The sequence below is a fragment of the Callospermophilus lateralis genome, unplaced genomic scaffold (genome assembly GCF_048772815.1).
Source record: "Callospermophilus lateralis isolate mCalLat2 unplaced genomic scaffold, mCalLat2.hap1 Scaffold_72, whole genome shotgun sequence".
Lineage (NCBI taxonomy): Eukaryota > Metazoa > Chordata > Mammalia > Rodentia > Sciuridae > Callospermophilus > Callospermophilus lateralis.
This window is the reverse complement of record NW_027515276.1, coordinates 7,461,955-7,474,624: the sequence shown is the minus strand read 5'-3', so window position 1 is coordinate 7,474,624 and position 12,670 is coordinate 7,461,955.

The window sequence follows — 12,670 nt, the reverse complement described above, 5'->3', positions numbered from 1 at the left end:
ACCCTTTTCCCCACATCCTCGCCAGCACTTGTTGCTGTTTGACTTCCTAATGGCTGCCAATCTTACTGGAGTGAGATTTGCAACAAAATGAAACTGAATCCCTTACTCTCGCCATGCACAAAAGTTAACTCAAAGTGGATCAATGAACTTGATATCAAATCAGAGACATGGCGTTTGATAGAAGAAAAAGTTGGCTATGATCTACATACTGTGGGGTCGGGCTCCAAATTCCTCAATAGGACACCCATAGCACAACAGTTAATAACTAGAATCAACAAATGGGACTTACTCAAACTAAAAAGTTTTTTCTCAGCAAAAGAAACAATAAGAGAGGTAAATAGGGAGCCTACGTCCTGGGAACAAATCTTTACTGCTCACACTTCAGACAGAGCGCTAATATTCAGAATATACAAAGAACTAAAAAAATTAGACAATGAGATAACGAATAACCCAATCAACAAATGGGCCAAGGACCTGAACAGAAATTTCTCAGAGGAGGACATACAATCAATCAACAAGTATATGAAAAAATGCTCACCATCTCTAGCAGTCAGAGAAATGCAAATCATTCCCCCTTTTTTAATGTGTCCCTTCCAAATTTTTGATAGGGTAGGGAAAGAGCAATGAGGGAATTTTAATCCCTCAGGTAACAGTCTCCAAATTTTTAGAACTCACCCATAATTGGATTCCTGGTTTTACCTGACTTAATTAATTATTTATATTGATATTCTATTTATTTTTGGCTCCATAGTTGTAAGACGAGAGGCGTCACTCATTTTGCTTCTTCTGAGCTGAGAGAGAGTGACGTGAGTGGGCACAGTATAAGGGACATGAGTTGCCTTTTAGAAGTCAGTTGAGGGACATGAGTTGCCTTTTAGAAATCAGTTCGTTTTGAAGTCTGGTTGGGGAAGAACAGGTTGTAAATTCATCTGGGGATGTGTTCTTCTGTGTGAGAAACAAGAACCATGAGTACTGAAAAAATGTTGCAGCAGCTGGAACATGTCACTGTATAGAAGTTCCCTCAGCAGGCTTTAATATTCCCAGTTATCAGGACTGTCAACTTAATATTTAACATTTAGTGTTACAGTTATCCCTCTCCATAAGATACAGTTTAATGATTTAATATCATCTGATCTTGCAAAATCATTTTACTAGTATGACCTCTGTGTGTAATAGAGAAACCTTTAATTCTGTTACTCAGGGCTGGATAATCGTACTAGCAAACACCAACCCTACCTGTAGGTTAGGAATATCTGTAGGCCTTAAACTAAAAATTTCTGCCTCTGGCAGCTCCTCTTGATAGTCTCTTTTTATAGTTATCAGGCATTCCTTTCTGGGAATCCTTCTTTGTAGCCTCCAGTCTTACTTATTTTGGGAGGCTAACATAATGTGTATAAAAAATTATTATTATTATTATTATTATTATTATTATTATTATTATTATTATTATTTAAAATGCCCAGGAATGGCTGTATTTTGGTTTTAACTGTCTTTCCTAAGTGTTTATCATGAAACAGTCAAACTGACTTTTGTTTCTATCTATTGTTAACAGTCAGCTGAGCTTTTATGGGAGTCATTCCTGGGGAAACTTGAGAGCAGCTTCTCAGTTCTGCTAGTTCCATTTGCGCTAGGTGGGTCCAGGTCTTGCTTGACCATGTGGCTACCCTTGGAAGCATCAGGGATGTCTCCCTTCTCTGATGACTCTCCTCTTCTTAGCAAATGCACTGATTGGCTTTCTGTTCTCCAGGGGTCTCATTAATCTCCCTAATTGGGAAGATATGAGGCCCAGAGTTGCAAAGCTCTTTGAGAAGTCCCTTGTTCCCTGGATTCAGACTGACTCAGAGGGCAAGAGCCAAATATTGGTTTTCTTGTCCCTTTTCATGTAACTTTAATATAAATCCTAATCTTAATCATCCAGCAAATAAATTTTAACAGCCTTATATTAAGAGTACTGGGCTTTAATGTCTATAACTTTATAATTATTTATCTTTTTTATTAACTGGGATCTGTATTATTCTGTCTGTCTTGTAGGTGATGACTTATTATCTTAAATTAACCCATGTTGTGTTCTTAAAGCAACACTTCTGTAAAACACTAACAAGGAATCTTTAGATCACTTATAAGGAAATTACAAAATAAAATTTTTTAACAAGAGTAAAAATACTTAGTTCGTGTAATAGCTACCCTGAAGTTTTAAGCTGAGTTATACATTATATCCCCTGTTTGAGATCCTAGAAATCTTGACAGAAAAAAAAAAACAACTTTTGAACATAACTTTAAATGAAATAATATCTGACCTACTGCTTTCGTAGTCATTCTCACATATAGTATGATGGGACACAGAGCCTTATCTCAGGTAAGGCAGGGCTCTTTATAAAACTTAAGTGTTTTACTTCTAAAGATGATCTTTGTTTTTTTAAATATCATTTTACAAAGATTACATATATTATTTGAGGTCACATTAACATTAGTTAACACCATATGATATCACATTTAAAACATGAATTTAAGAAAGGCTGAAAGTTTTTAACCTTTATATAGATTAGACTCTCATTAACATAAAAATACATTTAAATTGTTCCCCAATGTAAAAAGTAACATACAACTTTACATATCTTATTGATAAGAAGTAAATGAATGCCCAATATATTTTTTTACCATACAACTTCAGAACACCAGCTTGAAATAATGCTCTTTTAAAGTTTCTACCTTACAGATTCGTATACCTGAAAGATATGAGCACATTAATAGCATCACAATTACATTGCAGTTTCTACATTAACCAAGTTTAGCTTTTAAATAAATGGCAGTACAGTGCTCTAAAATAACAGTTCTTATTTAATCAGTTGTTTAATTTTTATGGTTGCTTGCTCTAGAAAAAATAAAACTTAATAAACACAATGTTATGGGTAAACTTATGTTTTAAAAAATTTTTGTCTCTTTAACACATGACTGATTATTACAATCTTATACAGACATTAGTACAAACTTATACAGACCTTAGTAAATCAATCAGATAACTAACAAAAGTACTCATGAATGAGTAATCCCATATCAAATTTACTTTACTTATTTATCAATATATTAGACAAATATATTGAACAGTGTAAACCATTTTTTTGTTGAAGGAAAAGTCTCAGAACCAAGGCATATTAGAACATTTGTAGACATTAATATTTTATTAGATTTTTGAACACCTAGAAAAACTTGTAAGCTTAAATTTAAAGACATTTATTTTTATCTCTTTATCCAATTTATTTTCAACTATTTAAATCACTTGAATTAAAGATCTTTGGATCCACTTTTTAAAATTTGTTTTTATGAGCGTTTTTGTTTTAATGAGTGCTCTTTATAAATGTTAATTTGTGTATCATATATATGATATACGGACATATGAATATATAGACATACAACACATAACAAAATTGTGCACACATAATAATAGTAAAGGCCTTGTAGCTTTTCCAGGTGAAATATCCATTGCAATGTTTCAAAAACTACACAGTTAGTCAAAGATAGAACTGGTCAGAAAAACATCATCCTAGGTCTTTAGGATCAAAATCATGAGCTCAAAAAAAAAATCTAAGAATCTAAGGAAAAAATAAGAGTCCTAGAAAAATTGACTGGCCATTAATTAGTAAATACCATACAATTTAATTTTTTTAGGCCTCAGATCACTCTCCTACTGAGCTTGCAGGCCTCTTTCATTTGCCATTCAACATAAGTCCTGGCTGAGGTCTGGAAGGAGCAGGAAAAAGCTGCTATTCTGAGCAGACACCTCAGGCCTAAGGCATTTCAACCATAATTTTCAGGTTCAGATGTTGAAAATTATAATACAAATTTAAGACAAAATTCAAAAAATTTTATGATACAAGTTTAAGACACAGTTTACAAAATTTTACATCTTTATATCTTTATATCTTGTTTTGTCAACAGATACCATACTATGATTTACTATCCTTGTCCAAATTAATGCACTGGTAGACACAGTGACATTTTCCCAGGCTACCCAATTAAAAATTGGTGAAAAAAAAGCCTGAAAGATTGGGAAGTTACTTGCCAACTTGGAAGTAGAGTTCTCTAGTTTTCCATCCTAAGTATTTAAGTTCTCTGGCATGAATTATCTGAAATCATAAACTAAACAATTTCCTAAACCCGACTTTTAACTGCAAGATTGTGCAATGCTTCAAAAACCCATTCAGATGCCAGATTGTTATAATAAAACATCATCATTTAGATACACATTCAGCTAAGATCATTCCCAAGAAATGATTTATAATATCAACACATTATTGCACATGTCTTAAAGGGCCAGAAACAAAGACACAAGACAGACTGAAAGGAGCTCCAGACTATGGCTTACAGACAGAAGCCTTTAAACCAGAGCAGATAAGAGAAAAATCTCCTACACCAGTGGCACCATAGATTTTCCCAGAAGGGAACCAGATGTTTTCACAGAGGGACAATCTGAAATGTAAAATCAAGGGTCTCCATGGTGACTTTACTGTATTTAGTGTCCCCTTTTTCTTTTTCTCTTTTTTAAGAAAACAGAGATGGCAAAATCCTTACAGTGCAGGGAAGGAAGTAGGTAATTCTCTGAAGCAACAGGGCTTGGGCAGCTGCTGGAAGTCCCTCAGTCCCTCCTTTCACTTACAGGATTAGCTCCTCTTGTTCGGTTCCACCCCAAGCACGCTCCGTCTCCTAACATTTCAGTAGTCAGCTCTCAAAGAGTTCCGGGGTGTGGGGGGTACCAAAAATTGTAACTTAAAGTTTGGTTCCTGATTTTGAAGCCAATTAATACCAATTTAATAATGAGGACAGGGTTTGAGAAAAAGAAAAAGGGAGATTTACTGCTTTGCTAACAAAGGAGAAAAACAGGGGTCTCTGCCCAATGGTTGTGATTCTATCGATCTGAAGGGACAAGGGGTTTTAAGGAGTTTCACGTGTTAACCTGGGAGATACTCAGTTCTTAGGTCCCCAGCAGGCATTGCCCTCTGCAGTGGGTGTGCTCCAGGCAGCCAGCTAGGGGCTTCTCTCATCCTGCTTAACAAAGGGTATTAAAGTTCATCACAGTTCTTTAAAACACAGTCCAAATGGGTGTCAGTTTACTTGCTTTATTACCCATTTTCAGTTAAGTTTTACCACAGAAATCACACAACAAAACACACTAAAACAAACCAAAAAAAAAAAAAACATATGAAACACAGAACAAAACACACAAAAAAACAGAAAACCAGCGCAGAAACAGAAAAACAGAGGAACTATGCAACGTCTTGCTAAAGCTCTGGGATAGGAGCTCCTGCGTGCCCATTGGCACCTCTCTATGCTTTCAGAGGAATTCCCTACAGAACATAACAGAGGACAGAATGATTCTCGTTACTGTACCAGACAGGAGTATATGTGTGTCTCCCCAGGACACCACTCTGTCATCAGAAGAGATCTCCCTTAACCGGATATCAGATGTTATATAGGCGCCACTTACCTATGGAGGCCCTCTCCACCATGTGCTTGCTAATAGTTTTAGGGCGGTGGTTCACTGCAGTGCTCCCTGGACCAAAATCTCACACCAAGGCCTTGGAAATTGCCTCTCCATGCCGGAGCCCTGGAGGGAAGGCCAGCTTCAGAATTTCCAGTAGTCTGGTCTTGTGATCTATTGGGGCAGGGTCATCTCGATGGGAAACTACAAAATATTACACCAGGATGCAAGAAAAGACCACTGACTCCAATTAAAATCAAATTAAGGCAAGCTTACTATTTCAAAGTGGATCCAAAGATCTTTAATTCACGTGATTTAAATGGTTCAATTTAAATTGGATAAACAGATAAATATAAATGTCTTTAAATTTAAACTTACAAATTTTTCTAGGTGTTTAAAAATCTTATAAAATATTAATGTCTACAAAAGGTCTAATATACCTTTGTTCTAGGACTTTTTCTTCAACAACAACAAAAAAAATGGTTTAAACAGTCTCCTACTCTAAGCCATTTTCTACCATCAATGGACCCTTCAGGGGGAAACCATGGACACAATTCTCCTATGTATGAAAAGAATAATTTTAAGTCCTTTTTCTTAACATGTGCCCCCTATGTCTTGAGGGCCTCCTTGAGGCCTGACAAAAACAAATCATGTGACAAAACTGCTTGTCCCATGGTGGGTCACTCACCATGTGTCATCTCCACTCTCCTCCTGGATCTGTCTTTCGGTGGTGTCTGCTGAGGCAATCGCATGCTCCGCTTTTTTAAGTCTTCCCTGAGGACAGGTTTCCCCCTCAGTCAAAGGCTCGAGCCCCAGTAGGTAGGTGCCAGATATCCCGGCCGGCAGGACACATCAACGGGGGTGGTGAACCTAGATGGGGAGTAATGAAGGGACAAGAGACACGAGAGATGACAGCAAGACAGGAGTTTTAATCAAGCTGCAAATTTTTATTGTTCACACAGGGGTATTTATATACTGGGTATGGGAAAGCTCTCTTATTGGCAGTTCCTGGATGTCTTCACAAGGTGAGATAACCTCAGGATGTTTCAGTAAGACAGATGGCCCCATGATGTCTCAGGGAGACAGATGGTTACAGGATATCTCCTAGGCAGGATGTCTCCCAGGGGGCTGTTTCTTGTAAGTGTCAGGCTATTCTATGAAGGAGAAATTCCTTCTACCCCTGACAGTCAGGGATTTAGTATTTTAAATGGAAATTTGGAAAATGAATCCAAAGTGTATGCAAATATGTGCTACACAAAAATCTTCCCACTCTCATTCAGAACAATTCCTTGACATTACCTTCGCACCAAGTAAGACACAATTAGAGAAGAAAAGTTAGAAAATCTGTGAATACATATCTGCAATGGAAAATCTTCAGGAGTTCACATCTTTGGAGGTTGTAGAGGAGATTCCAAAAGTAAGAAACAGGGTAAAAATACCACAAACATGGAACTCTGCAATCCTAAAGACTGCTTGAGAAACTTCCTCTGAGGTTGGCACTTGAAATATATGTTGTTGTCAGGAGCTTTAGCTTCCTTTGACGTGAGACCATCAGACCTGGGTCTGCATATATGTGACCTGGAGGACATGGTTTTTTTATTTTCCAGTGGACATGAGGCAGAAGTTCTGAAATCTCTCTTTGTAGGTAAACTGTTGCCACTGGGGGCTAAAAGTCTCCCAGTGTAGACTGTGAAGCCATTTCGTCATCCTCAAATTTTCGTCGTGTTTCTAGCTGCTGCACTAGGAGTTTGGTATTTGCTTCATGAAATACAAGGAGTTCAACTGGGACACAGTGCTGGAGGGAGTTCTGTCACGTGTTGTGAGTCAGGGTCTGCAGGAGAATGCACCAACCAGACTTCTATCCCACATAGTTTGCCTGCTTGACCAAAGCAACCTGATTCTGAACATTGCCCTGAATACTCTCCAGGTAACAAGATGCCTTTACATGCAAGGGTCTGCTGGCTGCACCATGTCAGTCACAAGCCATTTGGAAGCCAATGGCAGATTTACATGGCCCCACCACACATGTTTCATCACACACCTGCACACCACAGCTCTGGCCCCACTACTCAGCAGGCTCCAACTAACTATCATCTCTGTTATACACCATTTTTATGAAACCCAGTCAATCAAGGCACTGTCTGGTACACTTTTGATCAGCAACAGGACATCAAAAGTTTCTCCCATGCCACATGGTCATGGGAATTAAAAAAATTTCATGGTATTTATCTAGTCATTTTTCAACGATGAAGTTGGAGGCACTGTGGGTTTCAATTCTTTCAGGAACCATTAAATGGTGAGGAAGTTCATTTCAATGAAATCTCTGGAGAACTCTCACTGGCAAGGCATCCAAAAGAATGGCCAAAAGGTCCCATGAAGCAAGGCCCATTGAGATCTACAATGTGAGGTCCATGTGTGTTTTGACTCTCAACTATGGCTGCCAAGTCTTTCAGAATAAAATCATGTGATATCCTGGCTGAGATTCCCAGTGCTCTCTAGAAAACCAACCAGTGCTTAGATCTCAGTTTCCAAGGGGGAGTCTCTTGTGTGGCCTCCTAAAATTCCAACACAATTCATGGCAATACTTCTCTGAGGTCACTTCCAGAAATCAGTCTCTAAGAGGAATCACACCAGAGTTCAAGCCCAAGTGGACACAGTCATTTCTTCCAACCGCCAAACAAATGACCACAATTAAAACCAAAACACTCCCACATGGTCTTCAACTTCTTCCATAAAGACACTCATCATAACTTCTGGATGGAGGTTTCAATGAGGGGCACAGCCCAATAGAGCGTCCAAATAAGCTCCCTTGCCCCTCATTTGCCTAAAGTCAGGGTGGCCTGCACACCCTTTCTGTGAACCAGGAGTGATCAAATAGACATACCGTTAATACTGCTCTGCTTCTCCAATTTGAGGCCTATGACAGTCAGGTATAGATTCTTTATGTGAATTGGAGTCATGAGAAACCCCAAGCACCTATTAGCTAGCCTCTGCAGGGCTTTTAAGAACTAATTTGACACAAAGTATCCCTATTCTCACTTGATGGAAGTCAGGAACCTTACAGAGGAAGGTGAGAGACTTCATCCACAATGACTGCTCTTTTGGCCATTTTGGTTTTGGATGCACACATGGGATCTTTCTTTAGATCCATCAGATGCTGAGAATCTAAGCTGCAGCCACTCACATGGCTAAGAGACTTATTAAGACATATTCCTTTCCCAAGCAATTAAGCAAAGAGCCCCAGGTGATGCCCATTCATTTCCATTTGAAAACTGTTTTCTTCAGGCTTCACTAAGGTGTCGCCTGAGGTAAATACCTTCCTGACATTCAGGGCAACAGAACCATAGGTAAGCAAATAGCCAAAAAAGGGTTTCTCCACTGAGACTTTCCTGGTCACACTGATATCTGAGTTTTCTGAGATGCTCGCCATTTCCTTCAGCTATCCAGTACAAGGCCATTTCACAGAGCTTGGAGGTGGTACATACCTTGGACACAAAACCATGAACTTATTCTGGTGAGTGGCCAGAATTCAGGAAGAAAACAGGAACCTTGGAATAAGAGGTGTTGCCCATCCATAAGTTAAGCTGATGTCCATTCATAAATTGGGCAGGTTGAATGCTGGGAAGCTTTGTACTAGACAGGACACATCTATTGATGTATTCTCTTTTCCAATGTCTAGAACCACGGACACAGTGGGATACACAGACATAGAAACACTTGCCTTGTGAAATGACATACAAGAAACTGTTCACTCCAAACCAAACAAACTGCCTTTCTTACAAATACTCAGAACATGAGACAAAACCACAAACCCACACCCACACCCACAAAGGCACCTCCTTCCCCCAAGTAGGTCTGTGACTATTTGGAGTGTGCTCTGACTGGTGGGCCATACTCTGTTCCCTCGTAGTAGCCTGTCCTGTCTCAGATCTGGTCTCCTTGGCCAACTCTGTGAATTTGTCAGGAGACTGCAGTGAGCAACTGACTTTTTCTCAGGAAAGGCCTGTCTTCAGAGCTCTCCTAGCATTAGGCCAACCTCACATCAGTAGGCACCAAGAAACACTGACTCTGTCCTTGGTAAATCCAAACAAGTGAGCCTACAGGGACTGGTACTGGGACTGGCTCTGGGTGCATGGCTTCCGGGATCCCAATTTCAGAGAGTTCCATCACCAAGGAAGAGAGTTGAGGTGTCTTCCTTCAGTAAGTGAATGAGGTCACTGCCGGGGCAACCACTTTGTCCTAACAGCTGCTTCCAAGAGTCCCATGAGATGGAGGCTGCCCCTACTACCTGGGACAGTTTCACAAGTTAGAATGGTATATCAACCATTGTCACCCTGGAGCAGCTCTCCACACAGGCCTCCTTTGGTCCATCTTCTCTACATTAAGAAGAGCGAGGCTGATTCAGACACAACCCTTCATCCTGATCAGGTTGTTTGCAATGGAAGAAGACTTTTGCTCTCTCAGGTCATTCATAGATGCCTACATCTTCTCCAGGGATCATTTCTGCCTGGACCTTTGAGGTTCTCAACAGGTGGAAGATACCCTACATTCCTGTATTTTAAGAACACTCTGTCCCTGTTCTTCTGTAAAGTTAGATTGAGGGAACAGTGTATGGTTAGGGTTAATAACATGTTCGATTTTGGTTAGGAATCATTCTGAAAAATGAATGTTGAAGAGAACATCCATTCAAAGTAGAATAGTCGGTAGGATTTTGAAGAAAGATGGTAGCTTCAGAAAGAAGAGTGAGTATAGGATTTGTAGGAAAAGTTCTTTAGCAATAGGGTTTCGGCTAGAGTGAATGTAAATGTCAGCACATGTGAAGAGTCAGTCACAATATTGAACTGGGGTAAATATGTAGGAAAGCAGATATCAGTAGAGACATTAGGAAATCAGGCAAAGTATAAATTGAGTGATAGGATTAGACATTTTCAACAGGGTTGAGGTTGAATATATAATCTTAGGAAGAAACAAATATGTAGTCACTGATAGGATTGACATTTGAGAGCATTAGGCAACCTGGACATGGATGTTTTTAGTAATGCATGCTCATTTCCGTTTAGGCTTTGGTACAATCAGAAGAGTGACCTTTGCATTTTGTGTCCTGAATATTACTGTGACAAAATGTATATGTAGATCAAATGACATGAGTATTTCTTCCACCATTTCTGAGAGCAGTATTTTGAAGACGTATAAATTAGTATTGGGGGTACAAAGAGGTGTACCCTGTGTCTATGAATATAGAGATAATGTATGAATAGACCATTGTGTGAATAAATAATATAACTGGTTCCCCTTTAAATAATAGATGGAATTGATATCTGAAAATATATAAGGAATCTTATATTGATATACAATCATTCATTGTAATCAGTTATACATCTATTGGTTATATTAGGATTATTGTTTATCATGAATGATGTGTGAGTTTTGCTTCAAAAGTGATTATGGAATTTGAAAATAATATGTATGGAAAGAGTTCTTATGAAAATACCAGGCAAGAAACATGGAGGAATTCATGGGTTCTAAAGCAGGACGTGATTGAAAGTGAAACAAATGCCTATAAATTTGCTAACTTGTGAATAAAATATACATCCTATGATGTGCATAAACTGCAGAAATAGTAATGTACCCGTGTTGAATAAAAATGAACATCAAAATACACATCATGTCCCATAGGAATCTACTTGCATTGATGTTAAACTGGGTCAGTTATGATAGAAATATTAGGATTTGTATGCACCATTCACTGAAGTTAGTTTTCAGTACTAAGAAACAAATATGTACTTCAGGTGGATGAATATTTCTGAGAATAACCATGTGAAAGTTGATTATAAATCCATATACATGAATATGAATGAATTTATGGATTGTATAATAAGACTCATATATTTCATATTTTGAAAAATCTGTAGAGTGTATATTTATACACACACACACACACACACACACACAGAGACATTAAAAAGTAGCAATATATACACCAATTGAAATTCATCATGAAATATATATAATCCACAGATCCAAAAGTATTCATTTTTGTGAAAATGGATTTATGTATAATGTTGTTCAACTAGGAAGCTAACCCATAGGCTGAATATTCAATTCCAACAGCGTTTTGTAGGAGTGGTCTCTTATCACAATTTGTATCTGCCAAGTCAGCCCCCTCACCAGAATGTACGTGTGGCACCAGGTAGGATTCTATATGTTCATATTAAAATACATGTGCTGAATAGGCTACAGAGAAAGGGAGACAGGTATTCACATATTTGTTAAGTTTAAAAACACATGGAAATCTATTTCAAGAAATACTTGAGTAGATTTTTAACTCCTACGCTATATCATGAAAAAGGCAACTCCAACTATACAACATGCCTCCTCTGAACTGCTTGTATTTTATTTTGTTTGGTTTATTTTTCTCCATCATATTATGATTTGTAGTTGGAACCCTGGGCTTGTTCTGCCGGTCGGTCGCAGGTCTGGCTACCTTGCAGGCACGTTCGGCCTCTCTGCTCTGCCCTTACTTTAATTGGGGTGACGTGTCTACCACGCCAGCGGGTCGCTGGGCCTGTTCCGGGCGTGGGCGACGACTCTGCTCTGCCACTACTCCAATTGGGGTGACGCGTCTACCATGCCGGCAGGCCGCCTGGCCTGTTCTGCCAGTCGCAGGTCTGCCTACCTTGTGGGCACGGGCAGCGGCTCTGCTCTGCCCCTACTCCAATTGGGGTGATGTGTCTACCATGCCGGCAGGCTGCTGGGCCTGTTCCGCAGGTCCGTTGCAGGTCTGACTACTTCCCGGGCTCGGGCTGTGGCTCTGCTCTGCCCCTACTCCAATTGGGGTGACGTGACAACCACGCCTGCGGGTCACTGGGCCTGTTCCGGGCACAGGCAGCGGCAATGCTCTGCCCCTACGAGAATTGTGGTAACGTGACTACCACGCTGGTGGGTCGCTGGGCCTCTTCCAGGCGCAGGCGGCAGCTCTGCTCTGCCCCTCTGGCTTGATGACAAAGTGAGAGAGACTTGGGTGTTTGTGAGTCACTTTCTTTACCAACAGACCAACTGTTTCTGTCGTCACTGGTATTGATGAAGTTATCTCCTCCACCGCTTTGTGATGACATCAGATCTCTGCCATGTTGGTATCCCATGCGAACGGCAGCATTTAGTTCCGTTTGCCGGGTGACCAAAGCAACGGGTGAG